Here is a 24,774-nt window from a genome sequence, read left to right as displayed (position 1 = left end):
ATAAACTGACTTTTAAATATTAATTTAAATTTAAATGTTGACATGCAGCTACTATCATATTAAACAGCACAATTAGGTATTTCTGAAACTATACTAAGATGAAAGTGTAAATGATCCTTCTAAAATATTTGAAAATTTTTCTTTTCTTTTTTTTTTTTTTTAGACATAACCCTCAACCATGTTGGATAGGATATGTTCCATTCAGGGACATTGCTCCAAATTTGGAGGCAAATTATCTTCAAATAACTTTCAAGTTTATGTTGAGTGGAGAAGAAGGTCTATTTTATTGCAGAATTCTTGATGGATTATATTGCCTGTAAGAGGAAATAGTCTTGGGTTTTGGAGAGCTGAGTTTTAAATCTCTTTAAATTTAAATCTAAATCAGCTGGGTAGAAGTGGTTTACTTCATTTATTCATGCACTGTTGCATGACTAAAACCTCAACCAAATTTAGAAAAAAAGACATTCATTTTGTTAACAATTTTAATAGTCTTGATCCTGGGAACTTCTTTTGACAACAATCATTTTCCCTCTCTTATGTTTTAAGAAAAAAATATGAGCAAGCTTTAACAGGAAGACAAAAGTTATAATTAAGCATGTAATATGGTATGTATGAAAGAAGTCCACTGTCTAATATAGAGTGGACATATAAATAGAAGATTTTACATAACATGAATAGAAGTTTTGTTAAGTAGTTTTGTCAAATTATGAAAACACCAATCAATTTAATATTTTAAAAGCAACAAAGCTCTGAAGTGATAGAAATCATTTCCTGAACTGTACAGTGACTATGGTGGTGTCTGGCTAGTTGTTTTCCTGATTTAGTCGGGGGGAAGATACCAAAGGTAGAAAAAGGAAAGAAAGAAAGCAGCTTGAACAAATAGGACCAATTCCAAGCAGTATTTTGGAGCATAATATTCACTGAATAGGCCTTCCTATTGGTTAGTTCAGTGGGAAAGAATCTGCCTGGAATGTAGGTTCAGTCCCTGGGGTGGGAAGATCCCCTGCAGAAGGAAATGGCAACTCATTCCACTATTCTTGCCTGGAAAATCCCATAGACAGAGGAGCTTGCTGAGCTTCAGTCCATCACCATGGGGTCAAAAAAGAGTCAGACATGACTTAGTGACTAAGCAATAACAACAACAAATTCAGTGAATGCTTTCTGGCCTCAGTTTCACCTGTAGGTGTAAACAGGGTATTCAGTAAAATATTAGATGTCTGTCTTCCCTTAATGTTCAGAAGCTGTGAAGGCCAGGGTTCCAGTGATTTCTGCCACTGCACATTAATCCATGTACATTAATCCAGTCCCTCCTAGACACCAAGAGATGACTAATTCAATACCTGCTGTTAGAAATAACTAGAAGCCACTATCTACTCTAAAGATACCAGGAAGTTCAAAAGTGATAACACTATAGCCTCCCAAGAGCGAAGTCTTGAAATACAGCCAATGAGAGTTCTCATTTTAATAATTTTGAATTTTTATTTATTTGGCTGTGCCAGGTCTTAGTTGAGGCTTGCGAACACCTAGCTGTGGCATGTGGGATCCAGCTTCCCTATCAGGGATCAAAACCAGGCCCCCTGAATTGGGAGCATGGAGCCATAGCCACTGGACCACCAGGGAAGTCCCAGTTTCTCATTTTCCACCAAACTTTGTCATATCACAACCTAAAACAAAGTGAGCTTCCCCTCTGCTTTAATTATTAAAGAAAACCAAAAGCAAAAACAAAAAGTGCTGTACATCTCTTTAAGGTTTTAAAGAGATGATTTACCATGGTTCTAACTTTTTGTCACTCTTCCCATATACTTTCTTCAGCTAAACAAATACTACTTTAGGTAAAACCAAACATGAACAGATGGAATTTTAAAAAGCACTTCTTGGAGAAAACTCTAGTTTGAAAAGATACACGCACCCCCATGTTCATAGCAGCATTATTTACAATGGTCAAGACATATTAGCAACTTAATGGACAGATGAATGGGATAAAGATGAGGTACACACACACACACACACACACACACACACACACACAATGAAATATTACTCAGCCATAAAAAGAATGAAATAAGGCCATTTGCAGCAACATGGATGGACACAGAGATTATCACAGTAAGTGAAATGAGACAGAGAAAGACAAATAATATATCATATCACTTCTATGTTGAATCTGAAAAAAAAATGAGGCAAATGAATTTATGGAACAGAAATAGACTCAAAATAAACTTATGGTTGTGCTGTGTGAGATGTGCTAAGTCATTTCAGTTGTATCCAACTCTTTGCGATCCTATGGACAGTAGCCCTCCAGGTTCCTCTATCCATGGGATTCTCCAGGAAAGAATACTGGAGTGGGTTGTCATTTCCTACTCCAGAGGATTGGGAAAGATGGGACATGGATATTTTAGGAGTATGGGATTAACAGATACACAATACTAAAGATAAAACAGACATATAACAAGGTCCTGCCATATAGCACAAGGCACTATATTCAATATCTTTTGTAATAATCTATAAAGGAAGACAATCTGAAAAAGAATATATATGCATACTTTGCTGTACACCAGAAACTATCACAATATTATACATCAATGATACTTCAATAAAAATAAATATAAAATAAATCAAATTAAAAAGCACTTCTTGTATTATCAATGATTTTACATTTCTTATGAAATAAAATTACATTTATGGAGCTTCCTTGGCTGCCCAGTAATTAAGATTCCATGCTCCCAATGCACGGGGCCCAGGTTCAATCGCTTGTCAAGGAACTAAGATCTCACGTGCTGCATGATGTGACCAAAAAAAAAAAATTAACTTCCATTAATTACTAAAATACAAGAAATAATTTTACTATCCTTACTACAAAAGCTGTCACTCCCTCAAAATATATCATACCCTTCATGTGCAACACTTGTCCTTAATGTTCTGTGTGACTGAAACTTCTCTGCTGCTGCTGCTAAGTCGTTTCAGTCGTGTCCGACTCTGAGCGACCCCATGGGCTGTAGCCTACCACACTCCTCCATCCATGGGATTTTCCAGGCAAGAGTACTGGAATGGGTTGCCATTTCCTTCTCCAGAGGATCTTCCCAACCCAGGGATCAAACCCAGGTCTCCCACATTGTAGGCAGATGCTTTATCGTCTAAGCCACCAGGGAAATCCTGCTTGAAGATTGGATCACACCAAAAACAACTGTTAATACCCAAACTGTTTCAGCATTCTAAATTTAAACAGATCACATTCCTCTGCAACATCAATTTACATAAGACTTTGAAATTGAGTTTTTAAACTTTGCATTTATCATGAAATATCCTTTACCATTTCCTAGATCTGTATTGGAAAAGACTCTTGAGGGTCCCTTGGACTGCCAAGGAGATCCAACCAGTCCATCCTAAAGGAGATCAGTCCTGGGTGTTCATTGGAAGGACTGATGCTGAAGCTGAAACTCCAGTACTTTGGCCACCTCATGCGAAGAGTGACTCATTGGAAAAGACCCTGATGCTGGGAGGGATTGAGGGCAGGAGGAGAAGGGGACGACAGAGGATGAGATGGCTGGATGGCATCACTGACTCGATGGGCATGAGTCTGAGTGAACTCCAGGAGTTGGTGATGGACAGGGAGGCCTGGCGTGCTGCAATTCATGGGGTTGCAAAGAGTCGGACACGACTGAGCGACTGAACTGAACTGAACATAAGCCTTATTACAATAAAGTTTAGCTAGAGCTCAAATATTGGAGAAGGAAATGGCAACCCACTCCAGTGTTCTTGCCTGGAGAATCCCAGGGACAGGGGAGCCTGGTGGGCTGCCGTCTATGGGGTCGCACAGAGTCGGACACGACTGAAGAGACCTGAAGCGACTTGGCCGCAGCAGCAGCAGCAGCAGTGGCACTCAAATAGCAACTCCATAATCTTGCTGATAATAAAATCCATGAAACAAAGCACAACTGGCTATTAGATTTGGAGATTTTTTTTTTAAGCATATATAAAGCTGGATCTTTTTCTAAAGTTTACCACCCTATTGTTTCAACACTAAGTAGTACTTCTCAAAATCTTTACTCCCTGGTTCATGGGTTTCTGCTTTAGGGCCATAAATGGGCACCCAGTAGAGGAAGAGAGTGGTAGCACTGTCAACAGGTGTTGAAATATTTTTGAGGCTAATATATACACAATATCCAAAAATGAACTAATCACTTGGGTGAAGTAATACAATGAAGGGCTTCATTTAAGAAAAATTATATGCTGTTTTGGCAATATTTTTATTTCTCCAAGTTCTTTTTTTTCAAGGAATTCAACTCAAATTTTAGCAACAGAGAGGTAAAGTTTTTGAAGGATCACTATTAACTAAAGTAAAATACATTAATTAAAATTATGGGGAAACTTTTAGTTTTTATCAAAATTAGAATCCATCTTAGTCCTGTCAACAAATGCCAAATCAAAATTTTCCACTGATAAAACTGCCTTGAAAAAGACCACCTCACTTGAGCAAGCCAGCAGTCAAGAAAAACATAAACATTGCTCTATAAAGGTTTCATGTACCATAGCCACTCCATACCATATTCCACTCCAAACCTTTTACTATCCAATTCAAATTAAGGCTATGAATACTTGGTGCAGCAATTAAGCAATTTAACAACAATCCAAAAAAAAAAAAAACTTTATTAGGTACAAGCACCAAAGTTGCCATCACTAATAAATAACTAAATTTCAGATAACATACATTTTACTCTTCTCTATTAAGAGAACTTTGCTATGAATACTTAGGGATATTAAGTAATCACTACTATTTCATTTTTTCTGAGAACTCTTAAAATGATTTCATAATAAGAAAGAAATCTGGTCTGTTGGTGTCAACAAAATGTTACATTACCCTGGTCTACTTTTGGAATTTTGGCATACATACATAAGATAACTTAGGCAATCTCTTAGTATTTCAGTTTGCCATACCATAATTATCAACTTCATAGGGATGTTGTGAAGTTTTACTTAATTGTGCTTATAAAATTTTTTGAGGTACACAGATGAAAGAGAGGTATAAGGCTCAGATGCAATTATTGCTATGTGCTTGATGGGGGAAAAAGCCACTTAAAAGCTTTTAATAGTAACAACATGGATGAGATGGAGAACACTAGAGTAGGAATAAGTTTGGTGATGGTGGCAGTGATAGAAAGTGCAGTGAGGATGTAGAAGCAGCATATATGAACAACACTTTGAAGGAGTTTTGCTATTAAAAATTGTAGAGAAATAGCACTGTAGCTTGAGGGGGATGTGGGATCTTGAAAGGCTTTGTATTAAAATGGAGGAATACTACAGTAAGTTGATATGCTGATGAGAAGGATTTAGGGAAGTAAAAAATGCTGATAGGGAAAATTACAAAAGCAAAATCAATGATTACTAAGCACCTAGTAAATGTACAAGTCTGTCCATGCTGCTGGAAATGCAAAGACAATAAATATAAGATATGAACTAATTTAATAATGCTATGGAAACTATATTAAAAATCACAGGGGAAGACACCACATATAATTAAATTAAAAATTCTTTAGAAGCAATATTATTTGTAATAGAGGCTGTCAGCTTAAAAATATGAAATCAATGTTGACGCATTTTATGATGTGACAGCAATGTCCTTCTAAACTAAATATGTGCAGCTGCACAGGATAGAAACAATGCCATACACAGCTCCTATTTGATTATGCACACTGAGGCTTAAATAGGATCAACATTAGACAAAAAGTAAAGCCAGCAACTTCAAAAAACATCTCCACTATACTTTTCTTTTTCCCTCCTCTGTATTGACCATCTCCATTTTTGGATTTCCAGCACCACTCTATTCTACTACTTATCACTCTATTCAAAACTGAAAGCACTTCATATTATCAATCAACTATACAAAAGTTTATCACTTCCAAAGTTCCATTCTTTCTGCCTATTGTTGTTTTTGTTCAGTCACCAAGCTATGTCCAATTCTTCATGACCCCATGGACAGCAGCATGCCCGGTCTTCCTGTCCCCCACCATCTCCTGGAGTTTGTCCATTTTCCCTTGCCTCCTTGAAAAAGTTAATTTGAAAGTTATAAAGACAATTACTAATTATATATTAGTGTAAATTAATTTAGATAAGTTGCTCAAACACATTTGCATTTCAGGCTTTCTTCGCTCTAATCACAGCATCCTTTATCTCTGGATATTTTCATACTGTGACCTAGTCTAAAATATGAAGTAATATACTAATTAGGTACATAATATCCATAATAAAAATAAGAACTTGAGAATGAGAAAAGTAAGACTGGGCCAAGAGGTTAGTTTCAAACCTGCAAGCCCTAAGGCCCTGTACTCTTTGTTACTGAAAGACCAAACATATGTCTTTCACTTTCCTGGTAACCAATGCAAAGACAAAATGACTGTCATAAACAACTTTTGTTTGTATGTATTATTCACAGTATTTATAAAGTGAAACGAAATTATCTTAAAGAAAGCACAGCTCTTTTTTTTACTGTGACCTGAGGAAAGTCATTCTATTGAGCAGTCAGAAATATTCCAGCAATAAGCAAAATAACAAGTTTTCAAGGACTATTTCTTTTTTAATTATTTATTCATTTATTTACTTTTGGTTGTGCTGGGTCTTCGTTGCTGAGTGCTAGCTTTCTCTAGTTGCAGTGAAGAGCAGGGTCTACTCTTCATCGTGGTGTGTGGGCTTCTCATTGTGGTGCCTTCTCTTGTTGCAGAGCACAGGCTCTAGGCAGTTGGGCTCAGAATTTCTGGCATGTGAACTCCAGGGTGCATGGGCTCCCAGAGTTGTGGTACAGGGGTTTAGTAGCTATGTGTCACTGACTTGACTGTGGGCCCACACTAGTTGTGGCACATAGGTTTTAGCTGCTCTGCAGCATGTGGAATCATTCCAGACCAAGGATCGAACCCAGGTCCCCTGCATTGGCAGGTGGATCCCTATCTACTGTACCACTGGAGAAGTCCCTGAAGGGCAGTTTCTTTATACTTCCCTCAGAGACTAGCCTTTGGCGTCATACTAGAAGAGCATTTAAGCACCTAAAACAATACAGTTCAACTATGTCACACATAAGCTTAATAAGAGATGAACTATATAGAGTCGGTATTCTTCATGTTTTTCTTTTACCAAATATTAAAATTTTAGAAACCACAATGAATTTTTTAGACTGAGATAAAATTTATGTAACAACAAAATTTGCCATTTTAAAGTATAAAATTCAGGTTTCAGTATATTCACAATACTGTGCACCCATCACCACTATTTAATTCTAGAATATTTTCATCATTCCAGAAAAGACACCCTACCAATTAAGTAGTCATCACCCATTTTCTTCTCCACTCTCCCTCCCAGCCTCTGGTAACCACTGATCTATTTTCTGTCTCTATAAATTTGCCCATTCTGGACATCTCATACCAGTGGAATCATATAACATGTGACGTTTCCCGTCTGGCTTCTTTCATTTAGCATAATGTTTTCACAGCTCATCCATATTGTGACTTCTGTCAGTACTTTATTTCCTTGTGTGGCTGAATAATATCCCATTATATGCACTCTTTATTTATCCATTCATCAGTTAATAAACATTTTGGTTGTTTCCACCTTGGGGCTATTATAAATAACACTATGAATATTCACATACAAGTTTTTATGTGGATATAAATTTTCAGTTCTCTTAGATACGTACCTAGAAATATAAGTTGGTCATATGGTAGCTCTCTGTTTAACTTATTAATTGAAAAACTATTTTCCAAAGTAGCTGCACCATTTTAATTCCCACAAACAGTATATGAGACTTTCGCATACTCCAACCTCACCAAAACTTATCTTTCATTGTTTTTGTCTTTTTATAGTTCTCTTAGTAGATCTGAAGTATTATCTTATTGTTTTGATTTGCATTTCCTGATGTTGTACACTTTTTCAAGTGCCTACTGCCACTTGTATACCTTCTTTAGAGAAACATTAAAATCCTCCGCCCAGTCTTTAATTGGTTTCTTTATCATCTCTGCTGTGGAGTTCACACTACGAACACTGTTGTGTTCATAATGAAATTTTAAAGATTGTGAACTGTTACCAGTTTTTAAAATGAGTGACAAAACATAAAAGAATACAATTTGTGAAAATGAAGATTGCAGATTAAAACTATTAACACCTGGTAGCAGAAAACACGTCTTGATAGTATAAGGATCTATTGTATAACATACATCAATGTCAACACTAAGTCCTTTAACTGCTTGCAAATTCTCTTCCTCCTCACCATCAAATGTACTACTATGTAGTTAATGAACAGTTGATATGCATAAGGAAGCATATTGTTTTAGCATTCAACAAAGCCTGGCATCTGATAAATAATCAGAAAATAAGGTGGATATTAAAACAGTTTGCAAGAGTTCAAAAAAAAGTAACAAAATAAATAGAGTTTGAAAAGTAAAAGCACATAAAACTTGGATGTTCACTGAGTTGTTATGCAGACTGAAAAGCTTAAAAAAATAAAAGCTCTCTTGGAGCTTTAAAGGCAATGTTAGTTTGATTTATCCAGCAACATTCAAGAACATGCAAAGCCTATATAACTCTGTTCTGAGTAGGTAACATATTTCTTTAAAGTTCTAGGAACAGAAACGGCTTCCCAGGTGGCACAGCAGTAAATAATTCACCTGCCCATTCAGGAGACTCAGGTTTGATCCCTGGGTCAGGAAGATCCTCTGGAGTAGGAAATGGCAACCCAATCCAGTATTCTTGCCTGAAAAATTCCAAGGACAGAGGAGTCTGGTGGGCTACTCTGTGAGGTCACAAAGTCGGACATGACTGAGCACTGAGGACAGCACTACAAATAGGAAGGAATACGTACCTCACTGATCACTAGTTAACCAGATTCAGTCACCAGTTGGAGAAAGGATGGCGAAAACAACACTTTTGAGTTACCTGATTGTGACTCTTAGGACCTGGAGTTTTGAACAAGCACTGAATTTGCTGGGAGCAGAGGACAAGATTGTGCAGAGTTGCTAAGCATCATCACTTGAATATTTCTGTTGCTGTTGTTCAGTCGCTCAGTCGAGTCTGACTCTCTGTGACCCCACAGACTGCAGCACAGCAGGCTTCCCTGTCCTGCACCATCTCCCGGAGCGTGTTCAAATTCATGTCCATTGAGTCGTGATGCCATCCAACCATCTCATCCTCTGTCATCCCCTTCTCCTCCTGCCTTCAATCTTTCCCAGCATCGGGGTCTTTTCCAATGAGTCAGTTCTTCGCATCAGGTGGCCAAAGTATAGGAGCTTCAACGCAGCATCAGTCCTTCTAATGAATATCCGGGACTGATTTCCTTTAGGATTGATTGGTTTGATCTCCTTGCAGTCCAAGGAACTCTCAAGAGTCTTCTCCAACACACAGTTCAAAAGCATAAATTCTTTGGCCCTCAGCCTTCTTTATGGTCCAATTCTCACATCCATACATGACTACTGGAAAAACCATAGATGGCTTTCACTATATGGACCTTTGTCGGCAAAGTGATATCTCTATTTTTTAGTGTCTAGGTTTGTCATAGCTTTTCTTCCAAAGAGCAAGTGTCTTTTAATTTTATGGCTACAGTCACCATCTGCAGTGATTTTGGAGCCCAAGAAAATAAAGGCTGTTACTGTTTCCACTGTCTCCCCATCTATTTGCCATGAAGTGATGGGACCAGATACCATAATCTTAGCTTTTTAAATGTTGAATTTTAAGTCAACTTTTTCACTCTCCTCTTTTACCTTCATCAAAAGGCTCTTTAGCCCTCAATGTCTAAGTTTTATAAAATATAACTTTAATTGACTACTGATATACTAAATAAATTTTATTATGCTATTTCCTCTTTTTTCCTTACATTAGGGTTTCCATAACCTACCCCCAACAATATTTTTGAATGCCAGGCAACATTTATCAAGTAATAATTAAATATATATCATCATAACTCATAACAAGTAAGTGGTGCCTTATATATCTCTAACATATATGTGTGATATTATCAGTGATACATAATTATTACACATTAATACCATTCAGCTTTGTCCTCAAAACAATTTAAAAATATGGTTTAAATGAAAAATAGATTCTTGTTCTTAAAACTGTTAGTGAATTAAACAAGCATAAAATTATAATACATATTTCAAATGTATAGCTGCCTTGAGTTTCTAACAATTATGAAGTTAGCTATTCAGTATGAAGTGATGACTGTTTTTAGAGCAATTCAAAGACTAACCACTAGCAGGCTTCCCAGGTGATGCTAGTGGTAACAACTCAACTGCCAATGAAGGAGATATAACAGAGGTGGGTTCAATCCGTGGGTCAGGAAGATCCCCTGGAGGAGGGCATGACCACCCACTCCAGTATTCTTGCCTGGAGAATCCCATGGACAGAGGAGTCTGGTGGGCTACAGTCCATGGGGTTGCAAAGAGTTGGACACGACTGAAGCAGTTTAAAACATATGCATGCACAAAATATGTAGACTGTGGTCTTCCTGTTCCTATAATATACCTAAACAAAATGGGCAAAGAAGATTCAGTAAAGACATAAAAACAGACTTAATGCTAAACTTCTGTGATCATATACTTCACTAACAAGTTTTCTAATATAAAGCAGAAATAGTATAATAAGATGCAAATACAATGCCTGCTCTTTTAAACAGCTGGATTATTTTGCAGTTTTAAAAATAAAAATATAGAACAAAACTATTTAAAATTCTCATGATAAAAATGTATTTTTTGAGTCAAAATTTAAACATAATTTCATGTGTCTATTTGCTTTACTGTCATAATATTTTTAAAATGTATGTAATTTAAAAAGTCATCATTTAAAGCAATTAATTCCTCTGGGAGATAATTTTTTGGTTATCTACCTTATTTCAAAGAAGCCAGGTGAATACATATAGATACAAAAAGTGTTCCATAATAAAATAATAGGCATTATATAGTGTCTAATACACAGTAGGCTTTCAATACACATTTGTTAAACTAAGTTAGTATTTTATCTTTCTCATCTTCCTCTGAGGTGCAATAACCAGTTATTTGGAGGATAGACGTTCTGGCTCTTTGGTTTAAAACTTAAAATGTGCTTACTTAGAAGTCAACTTCACTTTAGAAAATGGGCAATTTCATTCCAGCATTTTAAATAAAATTTCACTGCATAGAAAAAGATAAGAGATTAAAAAAAAAAGTAGAATAATACTCTATTTGAAAATCTCCCCTATATACCGCCCTAAGGGGATGGTGATTATGTGTGTGTCCTCAATCCCATGGGATTCTGTGACCCCATGGACAGTGACACCACTTTAAATTACCCTTTTTCTGTCATTTTTACCGGCAGGACATGTCTTACTCTTTCTCTCTCTGTCTTCTTTCCTTCTGTCAAGTAAAAAGCAACTCCTTCCAGAAACCCTTTTCTAATTCTGTCATCTACCTCAACCGCAGTTCCAACTCCCAGCACTCCCTGCAGCCTAGATGAGTAGGGTAATCTTAATATCCCATATAAGCCCAAGACTAACTTATCTCATATTGTTAGGAATTTTTTTTATTAGTATGTATCCTTCACTAGAATTCAAGTTCCATATAAGCAATGATTAGGTCTAATATACGGTCTTCTCTGGTGAGTCAGTGGTAAAGAACCCACTTGCCAATGCAAGGGACGTGGGTTCAATCCCTGGGCTGGAAAGATCCCCTGGAGAAGGAAATGGGAACCCGCTCCAGTATTCTTGTCTGGGAAATTCCATGGACAGAGGAGCCAGTACACGGGGTTGCAAAAACAGTTGAACATGACTTAGTGACTAAACAACAACATCTAAAATATAATAGATGTTTGTGGTATAATAACAAATAAAGATTTAGTCTATCTCTAAGAATGTCATTTCTAGCTGGCATTGAAAGCGAGGGCAGTCTTATGGGATAGAGACCTCAATCTGTCGAATCTGAACTTATGAATAGTTTGTGTACAAAATAAATTAAATTCCTGGAGACCCAGTTGGTACTGGAAAATTGGAGAATTTGTTGTTCTTTTTTTAGGGTGTGGGGCGGGGGTGGGGGGGGACACAGGGTTTCCCTGGTGGCTCAGTGGTAAAGAATCCACTGGGCAATGCAAGAGACACAGTATAAATCCCTGGTCCAGGAAGATCCCACATGTCTTGGAGCAAATAAGCCTGCGTGCCACAGCTTCTCAGCCTGCAAAGTAGAATTCACGAGCCACAACTACTGAGCCCATGTGCTGCAATACCTAGAGCCCAGATACCTAGAGCCTGAACTCGACAACAAAAGAAGCAACCTCAATAAGAATACCGTGCACCACAACAAAGAGAAGTCCCTGCTCACTGCAACAAGAGAAAGCGTGAGCAACAACGAAGAACCAGCGTGGCCAAACATAAATTAAATTAAAACAAAAAACACCAACAATTATACTCAACACATTTATTATGGACCAATGAAGGAGTGAAAACCAATAAAAAGGAAGTAAATAACACATTTATTAACATGACAGTTTAATTTTCCTGTTTGCTCTTCCTTTATATCCAGCTTTTCCATATAGACAATGCTTGCTTTCATCATGTTTGTTTGTTTAATGTAAGCACTTTGTTTTAAACTGATTATTACTTTCAAATTTACCAAAACTTATTCCAAAACATATTATCAAAAGCAAAAATCTGATTCTCCTTTGTTAAACAGAATAGTCAGACACGACTGAGCGACTGAACTCAACTTAACTCAAAGTCTGACTCACCTACCTTTTATATTACTTATCAAAAGCAACTTAAGAATAAGGACTGTGTTTCCAAGAATTTTCTTTTCCAGAGATTAACAGAGTACTGGGACAAGAAGGTTACTTACCAACTAGTTGGAAGAGAAAAAGAAATATTGTAAAAGAAAAGAGTTATGGGAAAGATGTTACTAGAAAACTGTGTCGGGGGCGGGGGGGGGGGGAGACAGGATGGGAGAGAGGAGTAAGGAGTAGATTGAATTTGGCTAAAGAACATTTTAAGTAGATCTCAAGAAAGCAATTTCAGATGAAAACAAACAAAAGAAAACATGAAAGGTTAACAAGACCACACAGAACTAAGACATGAAAGGAGAATTTGATGCAAGAAATCTGATAGTAAGAGACCCAGAGTTGCTAAAACAATCTTGAAAAAAAAGTCAGAGGGTTCACACTTTTTGCTTTCAAAACTTACTACAGATCTACACCAATCAAAGCAGTGTGGTATTGCTGTAACTCTGTATATTTAGATCAATGAAATGAAACTGAGAATCAAAAAGAAAACCTTTAATTTTATGACAACTGATATCTGATATCAGTACCAAAACAATTCTATGGTAGAAAGAATGTCTTTTTCAACAAAAAGTGCTGAGGAACTGGGTAACTCAAGCAAAAGACTAAAGTTGAATCCCCTAGTCACACCATTATATCTACTACTTTGGGCAGGAATCCTTTAGAAGAAATGGAGTAGCCATCATAGCCAATAAAACAGTCTGAAATGCAGTACTTGGATGCAGACTCAAAAACGACAGAATGATCTCTGTTCATTTCTGAAGCAAACTATTCAATATCACAGTAATCCAAGCCTATGTCCCGACCAGCAATGCTGATGAACCTGAAGTTGAACAGTTCCATGAAGACCTACAAGACGTTCTAGAACTAACACCCAAAAAAGATGTCCTTTTCGTTAGAGGGGACTGGAATGCAAAAGTAAAAAGTCAAGAGGTACCTGGAGTAACAGGCAAATTTGGCCTTGGAGTACAGAATGAAGCAGGGCAAAGGATAATAGAGTTTTACCAAGAGAACGCACTGGTCACAGCCAACACCCACTTCCAAAAGCACAAGAGAAGACTCTACACATGGACATCACCAGGTGGTCAACACCAAAATCAGACTGATTATATTCTTTGCAGCCAAAGATGGAGAAGCTCTATACAGCCAGCAAGAAGAAGACCAGACTCAGATCATGAACTCCTTACTGCAAAATAGAGACTTAAATTGAAGAAATAAGGAAAACCACTAGAATATTCAGGTATGAACTAAATCAAAACTCTTACCATTATCCAGTGGAAGTGACAAATAGATTCAAGGGATTAGATCTGATAGACAGAGTGCCTGAAGAACTATAGACAGAGGTTCGTGACATTGTACAGGAGAGGCAGGGATCAAAACCATCCCCAAGAAAAAGAAATGCAAAAAGGCAAAATGGTTGTCTGAGGAGGCCTTACAAATGGCTGAGAAAAGAAGAGGAGTGATAGGCAAAGGAGAAAAGGAAAGATATACCCATTTGAATTCAGAGTTCCAAAGAATAGCAAGGAGAGATAGGAAAGCCTTCCTCAGGGATCAATGCAAAGAAAATGCAAGGAAAATAATAGAATGGGAAAGTCTAGAGATCTCTTCAAGAAAATTAGAGATACTGAGGGAACATTTCAGGCAAAGATGAGCACAATAAAGGACAGAAATGGTATGGACCTAACAGAAGCAGAAGATATTAAGAACAGGTGGCAAGAATAAACAGAACTATACAAAAAAGATCTTCATGACCCAGATAATCATGATGGTGTGATCACCAACCTAGAGCCAGACATTCTGGAATGTGAAGTCAAGTAGGCCTTAGGAAGCATCACTACGAACAAAGCTAGTGGAGGTGATGGAATTCTAGTTGAGTTATTTCAAATGCTAAAAGATGATGCTATGAAAGTGCTGCTCTCAATATGTCAGCAAATTTGGAAAACTCAGCAGTGGGCACAGGATTGGAAAACGTCAGTTTTCATTCCAATCCCGAAGAAAGACAATACCAAAGAATGCTCAAACTACCACACAATTGCACTCATTTCACATGCTAGTAAAGAAATGCTCAAAACTCTCCAAGCGAGGCTTCAACAGTATGTGAACCATGAACTTCCAGATGTTCAAGCTGGATTGAAAAAAGGCAGAGGAACCAGAGACCAAATTGCCAACATCCACTGGATCACTGAAAAAGCAAGAAAGTTCCAGAAAAATATCTACTTCTGCTTTATTGACTACACCACAGCCTTTGACTGTGTGGACTGCAACAAACTGTAGAAAATTCTTAATGAGATGGGAATACCAGACCACCTGACCTGCGTCTCAAAAAATCTGTATGCAGGTCAGGAAGCAACAGTTAGAACTGGACATGGAACAACAGACTGGTTCCAACTAGGGAAGGGAGTACATCAAGGCCGTATATTGTTACCCTGCTTATTTACATGCAGAGTACATTATAAGAAACACTGGACTCGATGAAGCACAAGCTGGGATCAAGATTGCCGGGAGAAACATCAATAATCTCAGATATGCAGATGACACCACCCTAATGGCAGAAAGTGAAGAAGAACTAAATAGCCTCTTGAGGAAAGTGAAAGAGGAGAGTGAAAAAGTTGGCTTAAAACTCAACATTCAGAAAACTAAGATCACGGCACCTGGTCCAATCACTTCATGGCAAATAGATGGGGAAACAATGGAAACAGTGACAGGCTTTATTTTCTTGGGCTCCAAAATCACTGCAGTTGGTGACTGCAGCCATGAAATTAAAAGACGCTTGCTCATTGGAAGAAAAGCTATGACCAACCTAGACAGCATATTAAAAAGCAGAGACTCTGATTCATATCAATGTATGACAAAACCCACTGAAATGTTGTGAAGTAATTAGCCTCCAACTAATAAAAAAAAAAAAGAAAGAAAGAAAATAAATAAATAAATAAAAAGCAGAGACATCACTTTACCAACAAAGGTCCACCTAGTCAAAGCTATGGTTTTTCCAGTAGTCATGCACAGATGTGAGAGTTAGATTATAAATAAAGCTGAGCACCAAATATTTGATGCTTTTGAACTGTGGTGTTGGAAAAGACTCTTGAGAGTTCCTTGGACTGCACGGAGATACAGCCACTCCTTCCTAAAGGAAGGAAATCAGTCCTGAATATTCATAGAAAGGACTGATGCTGAAGCTGAAACTCCAATACTTTGGCCACCTGATGAGAAGAACTGACTCATTGGGAAAGACCCTGATGCTGGGAAAGGTTGAAGGCAGGAGGAGAAGGGGACGACAGAGGATGAGATGGTTGAATGGCATCACTGACTCAATGGACATGAGTTTGAGTAAACTCTGGGAGTTGGCGATGGACAGGGAGGCCTGGCATGCTGCAGTCATGGGGTTGGAAAGAGTCGGACACGACTGAGCGACTGAAGTGAACTGATGTCACACCATACTTAAAAATTAACTCAAAATAGATCTATGACCCAGACATAAGAGATACAATTATTTAACTCTTTGAAGAAAATATAGGTGTAAATCTTTTCCACCTTGGATTATGCAACAGTTTCTTATATCTGACAGCAAAAGCAAAAACAATCAGTCAAAAGAACAAGCAATCAAAGGAAAGACAGATAAACTGAACTCAATCTAAATGAAAAATTTTGTGCTTCCAAGGACAAGAAAGTAAAAAGACACTAATGTAATGTGAGAAAATATTTGGAAATCATATATCTAATGAGGGAATTGTATCCAAAATATACATTTAAAAAACTCTTAAAACTCAATAATTAAAAATAACTGACACAATTTAAAAATGGGGGAAATATTTGTATAGACATTTATTCAAAGAAGAAGTAAAAATGACTAGTGAGCAAGAAAAAATGCTCAATATCATTAGCTATCAGGGAAATGCAAATCAAAACCATAATGAGATACTATTTCACACCCACTAGAATGGCCATAATGAAAAATACAGAAAATAGCAAGTGTGGATGGAGACATAAAAAAGCTGAAAACTTTAAATATTGCTAGTTGGATTACAAAATATTGCAGCCACTTTGGAAAACATTTGGCAATTTCTCTGTAAATTAACCATAAAGTTACCATATCACCCAGCAATTCCATTCCTAGGTGTATACCCAAGAAAACTGAAAGCATAAGTCCACACAAAAATCTACATGTGTAGATTTTATAGATGCATGTTCATATCAGCATTATTCACAATTCTTCAATATTTAAAATTATTCAAAAGTCAATCAGTGATAAATGGATTAACAAAATATGGTATATCCCTACAATGAAAGATTATTTGGCAATAAAAGTGAAAGGAAGTAGGGATATACACTAAACATAGAAAACACTTTATTACTTGAAGAAAACTAGTCACAGAGACCATGTGTCATAAGATTCCATTCATATGTCCAGAACAGGGAAATCCATGGAGATAAAAGGTAAATTACAGGGACTTCCCTGGTGATTTAGTAGCTAAGGCTCTGGAATCTCAATGTATGGGAGGCCCAGGTTAGATCCCTGGTCAGGGAAATAGATCCCACATGTTGCGACTGAAATCCTGCATGCTGCAACTGAGACCTCGTGCAGTCAAATAAATAAATAAATAATTCTTTTAAAAAGTGAATTACTAGTTACTAGGGGCTGAAGAAATAGGGAGTGACTGCTGGTATGAGTGAGATTTCTTCATGGCATGTTGAAAACACTCTAAGGGAGTTGTTCCCTGGTTGTCAACTGGTTAGCATTCGGCCCTTTCACTGCCACGGCCCAGGTTCAATCCCTGATTGGGGAACTAAGATTTTGCCTGCCATGTGGCACACCAATAAATAAATAAATAATATAATAAAATTACACAGTGCTGATGGGTATACAATTCTGTGAATATATGGAAAATCACTGAATTGTATGTGTATTTGAAAGAGTGAATTTTACGGTATATGAGTTTCACCTCAATAAACCTTTTTTATTAAGTTAAGGTACATGTAGGCGATATTAAGAGGCTCAGACATATAACTAAATAGGAGAGAGCCATAGGAAAGAAGTGAAGGAAATGATTTATTTAAAAAAAATAGTATTTGAAGAGCTAATCACTAAGTGTTTCTTAGAGTTGAGGAAAAAATAAGTTTCTAGATTGAAAATATATTTTGTGTTTCAAAAAGGATAAATAAAAATACATCCACATCTAGATAAAATCACAACACATCAGGATAAATAGCATATCATAAAATATGTCAAGGAGAAAAACACAAATTGCCTCAGAAGAAATAATGACATACTATTCTTCAGCAACAACAGAAACCAAAATACAAAAAAGTGAGAAATTTTATATAAAATACAGTTGTTGTTCTGTTGTTGTTTTAGTTGCTAAGTTGTGTCCAACTCTTGTGACCACATGGACTGTAGCCCACCAGGCTCCTCTGTCCATAGGATTTCCCAGGCAAGAATATCAGAGTGGGTTGCCATCTCCTTCTCCAGAAGATCTCCCCAACCCAGGGACTGAATTCATGTTTACTGCATTGGCAGGCAGATCCTTTACCACTGAGCCACTTGGGAAGCCCATACAATATAGTTCCTTAATGATTGATTTATTTTTTCTTATTTTCAGTTCAGTTCAGTTCAGTTCAGTCGCTCAGTCATGTCCGACTCTTTGCGACCCCATGAATTGCAGCACGCCAGGCCTCCCTGTCCATCACCAACTCCCGTTTACTCAAACTCATGTCCATCGAGTCAGTGATGCCATCCAGCCATCTCATCCTCTGTCGTCCCCTTCTCCTCCTGCCCCCAATCCCTCCCAGCCTCAGGGTCTTTTCCAACGAGTCAACTCTTTGCATGAGGTGGCCAAAGTATTGGAGTTTCAGCTTCAGCATCAGTCCTTCCAATGAAAACCCAGGACTGATCTCCTTTAGGATGGACTGCTTGGATCTCCTTGCATTCCAAGGGGACTCTCAAGAGTCTTCTCCAACACCACAGTTCAAGAGCATCAATTCCTCGGCACTCAGCTTTCTTCACAGTCCAACTCTCACATCCATACATGACCACTGGGAAAACCATAGCCTTGACTAGGCGAACCTTTGTTGGAAAAGTAATGTGTCTGCTTTTTAATATGCTATCTAGGTTGGTCATAACTTTCCTTGCAAGGAGTAAGTGTCTTTTAATTTCATGGCTGCAACCACCATCTTCAGTGATTTTGGAGCCCCCAAAAATAAAGTCTGACACTGTTTCCACTTTTCCCCATCTATTTCCCATGAAGTGATAGGACCAGATGCCATGATCTTAGTATTCTGAATGTTGAGCCTTAAACCGACTTTTTCACTCTTCTCTTTCACTTTCATCAAGAGGCTTTTTAGTTCCTCTTCAGTTTCTGCCATAAGGGTGGTGTAACCTGCATATCTGAGGTTATTAATATTTCTTATTTTAGGGGAAGGTAATTTTAATTGTCGATACTGTTTCTTTCTTGATTATGCATTTATTGAGGTCTTTAAAAATACTGAAACAGGACTGCCCTGGTGGCACAGTGGATAAGAATCTGCCTGCCAATGCAGGAGACACAGGTTTGATCCTTGGTCAGGGACGATTCCATGCCACAGAGTTACTGAGCCCATACACCACAACCTCTGAGCCTGTGTTCTAGGGCCCACAAGCCACAACTCCTGAGCCTGTGTGCTGTAACTACTAAAGCCCACACTTGTAGAGCCTGTGCTCCGCAACAAGAAGCTGCAATGAGAAGTCCATACACTGCAACAGAGAGTAGCCCCCATTCACCTCAACTACAGAAAACCCGCTGAAATCAACAAAGACCCACCACAGTGAAGGTGGCACTAGTGGTAAAGAACCAGCTTGCCAACAATGCAGGAGATGTAAGAACAGCGGGTTTGATCCCTTAGTCAGGAAGATCCCCGATAGTAGGAAATGGCAACCCACTCCAGCACTCTTGCCTAGAGAATCCCCTGGACAGAGGTGCCTGGAGAGCTACAGTCCATAGGGTCTCAAACAGACACAACTGAAGTGACTTGACTTAGCACACAAGCATGCACGAAACAGTTTTGCTAGGAAATTATACATTTTATATAAAATTTCAGACTTACTGAGATAAAGTTGTTGATTTTAGTTGTTACTTTTTAGGCACACATAATTTTTAGGATTTTTATGTCTTGATAATCCTTGATGAAAGCAACCCTTTATTATTAATTTGTCAACTCTGCTTACATTCCTTGTTTTAATATCTACTTTTCTTGAAATTAATATGATCAATCCAGTTTTCTTTTAATTATGATTTGTAGAGTATACGTTTTATACCATTTTACTTTCAACCCACTTATGTCTTTATATGTACAATGAGTTTTCTCTTTAACAGCATATAGTTGGGCCTTACATTTGTATTCAATCTGAAAATCTCTTCCTCTAAATTAGAATATTTAAGTCATTTACACTGAATAGAATTATTGAGAAGGCTGGATTTAAATCCAACCTCTTGCTAGCTGTTTTCTATTAGTCCTATGTTTTTTGTTCCTTTTCCTTCTTTCCCTGCCTTGTTTTAAGCATATATTATTTAGGGGCTTCTCTGGTGGCTCGGTGGTAAAGAATTCGCCTGCCAATGCAGGAGACATGGGTTCAGTCCCTCAGTTTGAAAGATCCCCTGGAGAAGGAAATGGCAGCCAACTCCAGTATTCTTACTTTGGAAATCCTATTGACAAAGGAGCCTTGTGAGCTACGGTCTGTGGAGTCACAAAAGAGTGAGACATGATTTAGTGACTAAACAACAACTACTGCAAAATATATTATTTATCATGAAAATGAGGAAATGATTCACTTTATGAAGATAGTTTAATTCTGAAAGCAAAACCAAACCAATTTTACTTGCAAAATTCTAAATAAACTAGTAAATCAAGTCAAACAAAATATTAAAATACTGTTAACAAATCATGATTCAGTAGATTTCACTCAGAATAAAATGATGAATCTGCTTTTGAAAAGCTATTAATTATAGTCACAGTATTAATGAATTAAAAAGAGAAAATTATAATATCTTCTCAAAAATGAAAAAAAAAAAAGGATTCAATAAAACTTAACTGTAAACTATGATTAAAACCTCTCATCCAACTCAGTGTAACAGCAGACAATCCCTTTACGATGACAATATATTAATAGTCACAAATGATAAGTAAAATAAAGAAGCATTTCCAATAAAGGAAAAAGGGGGAAAAAAGCTAAATGTTTGCTATTACCACTTTTACCTAATACTGTAATTCCTACTCAATGAAATAAGTTAAGTGTGTAGGATTTCTGGCAGGTAACCAAGATGAAGTCCCAGTCAACAACTAGTAACTACCAGAAGACGCCAATAAACTTTATCTCCAGCCCTCAGCAGTCAAGCCATCCCAGACTACCAGTCACTCCATCTGAGGCACATGTAGCAGAAACACAACAACCTTGCCGTATACTCTGTCTGAATTTCTAACACACAGGAATCAGAAGATATAATAAAATAACTCTTGTTGATTAAAGGCACTAAGTTTGGGGTTCTCATTGAGTAATGAAACAACAGGGAAATTTTTTAATCATAAAATAACAAAACTTTGAAAATTAATTAATTTTTAAGCTTCTATACAGCAGAGACACTTGAATCAAAGTGAAAGGACAAGGTGCCAAATGAAAGACGATACCTCCAAAACATTTAGGATATATGTACAGTAAGAAACAGACTTAATTTTTTAAAAAATGCATAAGCAATTCACACAGACAAAAAACCTAGATGATTCATAAACCTATGAAAATCTGAGAATTTAAAATAACAATCCCGTTATTACTTAATAACCAGTCAGATTGGCAAAAAAAAAAAAAAAATTAAGTCTGCATATCAAATTCATTCAGGACCAAAAGAAATGGAAATTTGCATGCATTCTGTCACAGCAACTTCCCTGCATGATGATGTTTTAAAAGCTAGGTACCTACTGCCAGAACAGCAGCCCCAGACCTTGTCTCCCATGTGCAGGAATAGGGAGCTTGGGGTCACTTGGGAACAGTGAAGGGGACAACTTGAGGGGTGGGCACGTGTGATCCACTAGCAGTCATGAGGTCACAGATGTCCCAAATCACAATACAGACCTGTCTGTGGTCTGTGGAATGCAAACTGTACAACCATCAAAGAGAGAGTAATTTGTCAACAGCTAATCACTGCAAGGTGCAAATTCAGTCCTAGATACATACCTGTCAGTACTCACAAAGCTATGCTTAAGGAGACAAGTACAAGAACGTTCCTTGCGACATTTAGAGTGAAAAACTATAAACACTCTACCTATCCAGTATTAGGCAAAACAGATAAATTAATTGCATTATAGTCATACAATGAAATACTGTTCAGCAATTATGATGACTTATAATACATGAATAAAAATGGATAAGTTATTTTTTAAAAGTAGTGAAAAAAGCAGGTTGGAAACTGCTATACAGTGTAATGCTACACAAGGTTTTAAAACATGCCAATAATACTGCATATTATACACATGTGTGGTACAAAAATGTAGACACTTTCATAGGAGCGATCAACATAAATCTCTCTTCTGTAGAGAGAGGGAAGAAAGAAAATGAAATTGGGTTTCCCATTATAAAAGGTTTCAAATGTATCTGTTTTTATTCATTTAAAATAATAAGCTGAAGCATATGAGGTAAGAGGCTAACTTTTATTAAAATAACATAGCATGTACAGTATATACATTTTCATTGTATCATTTTATAGTCTGTATGTTTGCAATGTTTAAAAACTTTTTAAGTTTTAAAAAACATTGCAAGGAACTGCAGAGGGGTTAAGAACTTGAGAAAAGTGAAAAAGATTTAATCTTGATTGTGGAGAATGTATCACATTCAGTTTTTTAGAAATAAGTGATACAATTCCCAATGAAAATACAGTAACTGGATAGCATGGAAGTAATAAATAGGTTCAAAACAGGGTCTTTTTAGATAGATGTTCTCTTAATAACACATTTAATTATGCCTATTTACAAAACATTCTACTTTAATTTCTCTACCCTGGAAAACAGACAATCATATAATAATAGAAGACAAATCTCTGAAACCACAATATAAATTTACACAGATACATTTTGCTTCTATTAGCAACTTTTAAGTTACTTCTATTCTAGAAGACGTATCTCTTTCAAGGATACAGTGATTAAAGTGATATGGATTCTGAATACCAGTATTTGAATGGTAAATACTTTGATTTTATTAACTAACTGATACAATTTAAAGGAGATCTATGAAAATCCTCTTAGGTCTTCCAAATTCTAAACTTCAAAATTACTGTATAAATGTTCTATTGAAAATAGCTAGAATTTATTAAAATAAAAATTAAGAATAAAATAAAATAAAAATTCATTTTTTGTAAAGGCCCTACACTTAACAGAACTAGAACATGTACCTCATTGCTATGAACTCTGGAGTCTTATAGTAATCACCTGATTTTTCAGTTGTGTGCTAGTTAAGTTGCTTCAGTCCTGTTTGACTCTTTGTAACCCTACAGACTGTAACCTGCCAGGCTCCTCTGTCCACGGGATTCTCTAGACAAGAGTACTAGAGTAGGTTGACAGTTTCCTACCCCAGGCGATCTTCCCAACCCAGGGGTCAAACCTGTGTTTCTTCTGTTTCCTGCATTGGGAGGTGGACAACGAGCACCCCCCGGGAAGCCTGATCTTTCAAGTGGGTATTTGTTAATGATTCCTTCCCTACTCTTTGAGCGCAGAGAATGTGTTTTGTGCATCTTTGTTTTCCCAATGAATAATCCATTAATAGATGTTCAACAAATGAAATGCATCCAGCCCTTGAACAGACACAGTCTCAAAATCTCTGCAACAGATGACAGAACCAATGCAACCATTGTGGGACATATCTATGCCTCTTCTAGCTTAAGATTCAGGAAATTAGGGCTTCCCTGGTGGTCCAGCAGTTGAAAGCTCACCCTGCAATGCAGAGGACACAGGTTCAATTTCTGGTCCAGGAGGACACAACATGCCACAAAACTACTATGCCTGTGAGCCACAACTACTGAGCCTCCATGCTACAACTACTGACTTGCATGCCTGGAGCCCGTGCTCAGCAACAAGAGAAGCCACTGCAATGAGAAGCCTGTGCACCACAACTAGAGAACAGCCGCCACTCACTTCGACTAGAGAAAGCCTGCATGCAGCAACGACGACCCACCACAGTCAAAATGTAAAATAAATAATTTTTAAAAGATTTAGGAAATTATTTGGAGTGATATCAACCCTCAGGTTGCTGTACTCTTAATTCTACTCCCGTCATATCTCACAGGCAGTAGGCGAATCCTTTGGATCTACAACCTCCTTAAAGGTAAACAACAAAAGTTCTTTAAAATAATTTCTAAATATTTATGTGGGGATTCACACTTCATAAACTAATTTTGATTCAATAATAATAGTAATAATCTAGTTTAAATTTCTTATATTTCGAGACTAGGTAGCTGCTTCTACTAACTGTTAATACCACAATATAGGAGCAATCTTAATAGAAAAAATTCTATATAACTATTATAAGTAAAATGAAAAAGTACATAACTAACGACTTGAGGTTAGCATATTTCATATGCATTTTGATCAGAGAGGGACATTAAGAGCTGGATAACTTCTTTATAAAGTATAGCAATGTATTAAACAAATAACTTTTATTATTTTTTTGCTTTTTGTCCTGACACAGGAATAACAAAAACATCTTAATGCTGAAAACTAAAATTGCAAATTGCACAGGGCAAGATAGTTGGTAAACATCAGTATAACATCTGTATACAGTAAACAAAACAGTATGCCATCACAAGAAAAGAGAGTCACATACGGAATAAAATGTGTTCCTGTACCGTATCTACTAATTTAAATCATGATGCTAATAACTATCAAATATCTACTAAGTATTTTTTAAGGATGTATTATATGTATAGGACTATATTCTAGGCAACTAGTTCTTGATTGGCTTCACAAAAAATATAAAAGCTACGTCTA

The 24,774-nt window shown here is 37.0% G+C and overlaps 1 protein-coding gene across 6 annotated transcripts in view; it reads right to left on the bottom strand.

Annotated features, from left to right (window-relative positions):
- The window catches only part of BAZ2B (bromodomain adjacent to zinc finger domain 2B), a 313,340-nt gene that overhangs the window by 245,566 nt on the left and 43,000 nt on the right, over positions 1-24,774 (bottom strand). The window lies entirely within an intron of this gene.

The sequence above is a fragment of the Dama dama genome, chromosome 33, assembly GCF_033118175.1.
Source record: "Dama dama isolate Ldn47 chromosome 33, ASM3311817v1, whole genome shotgun sequence".
In the NCBI taxonomy this organism is placed as follows: Eukaryota; Metazoa; Chordata; class Mammalia; order Artiodactyla; family Cervidae; genus Dama; species Dama dama.
The sequence above is the reverse complement of the archived record's forward strand: the minus strand, read 5'-3'. Positions and strand labels throughout refer to the sequence as shown.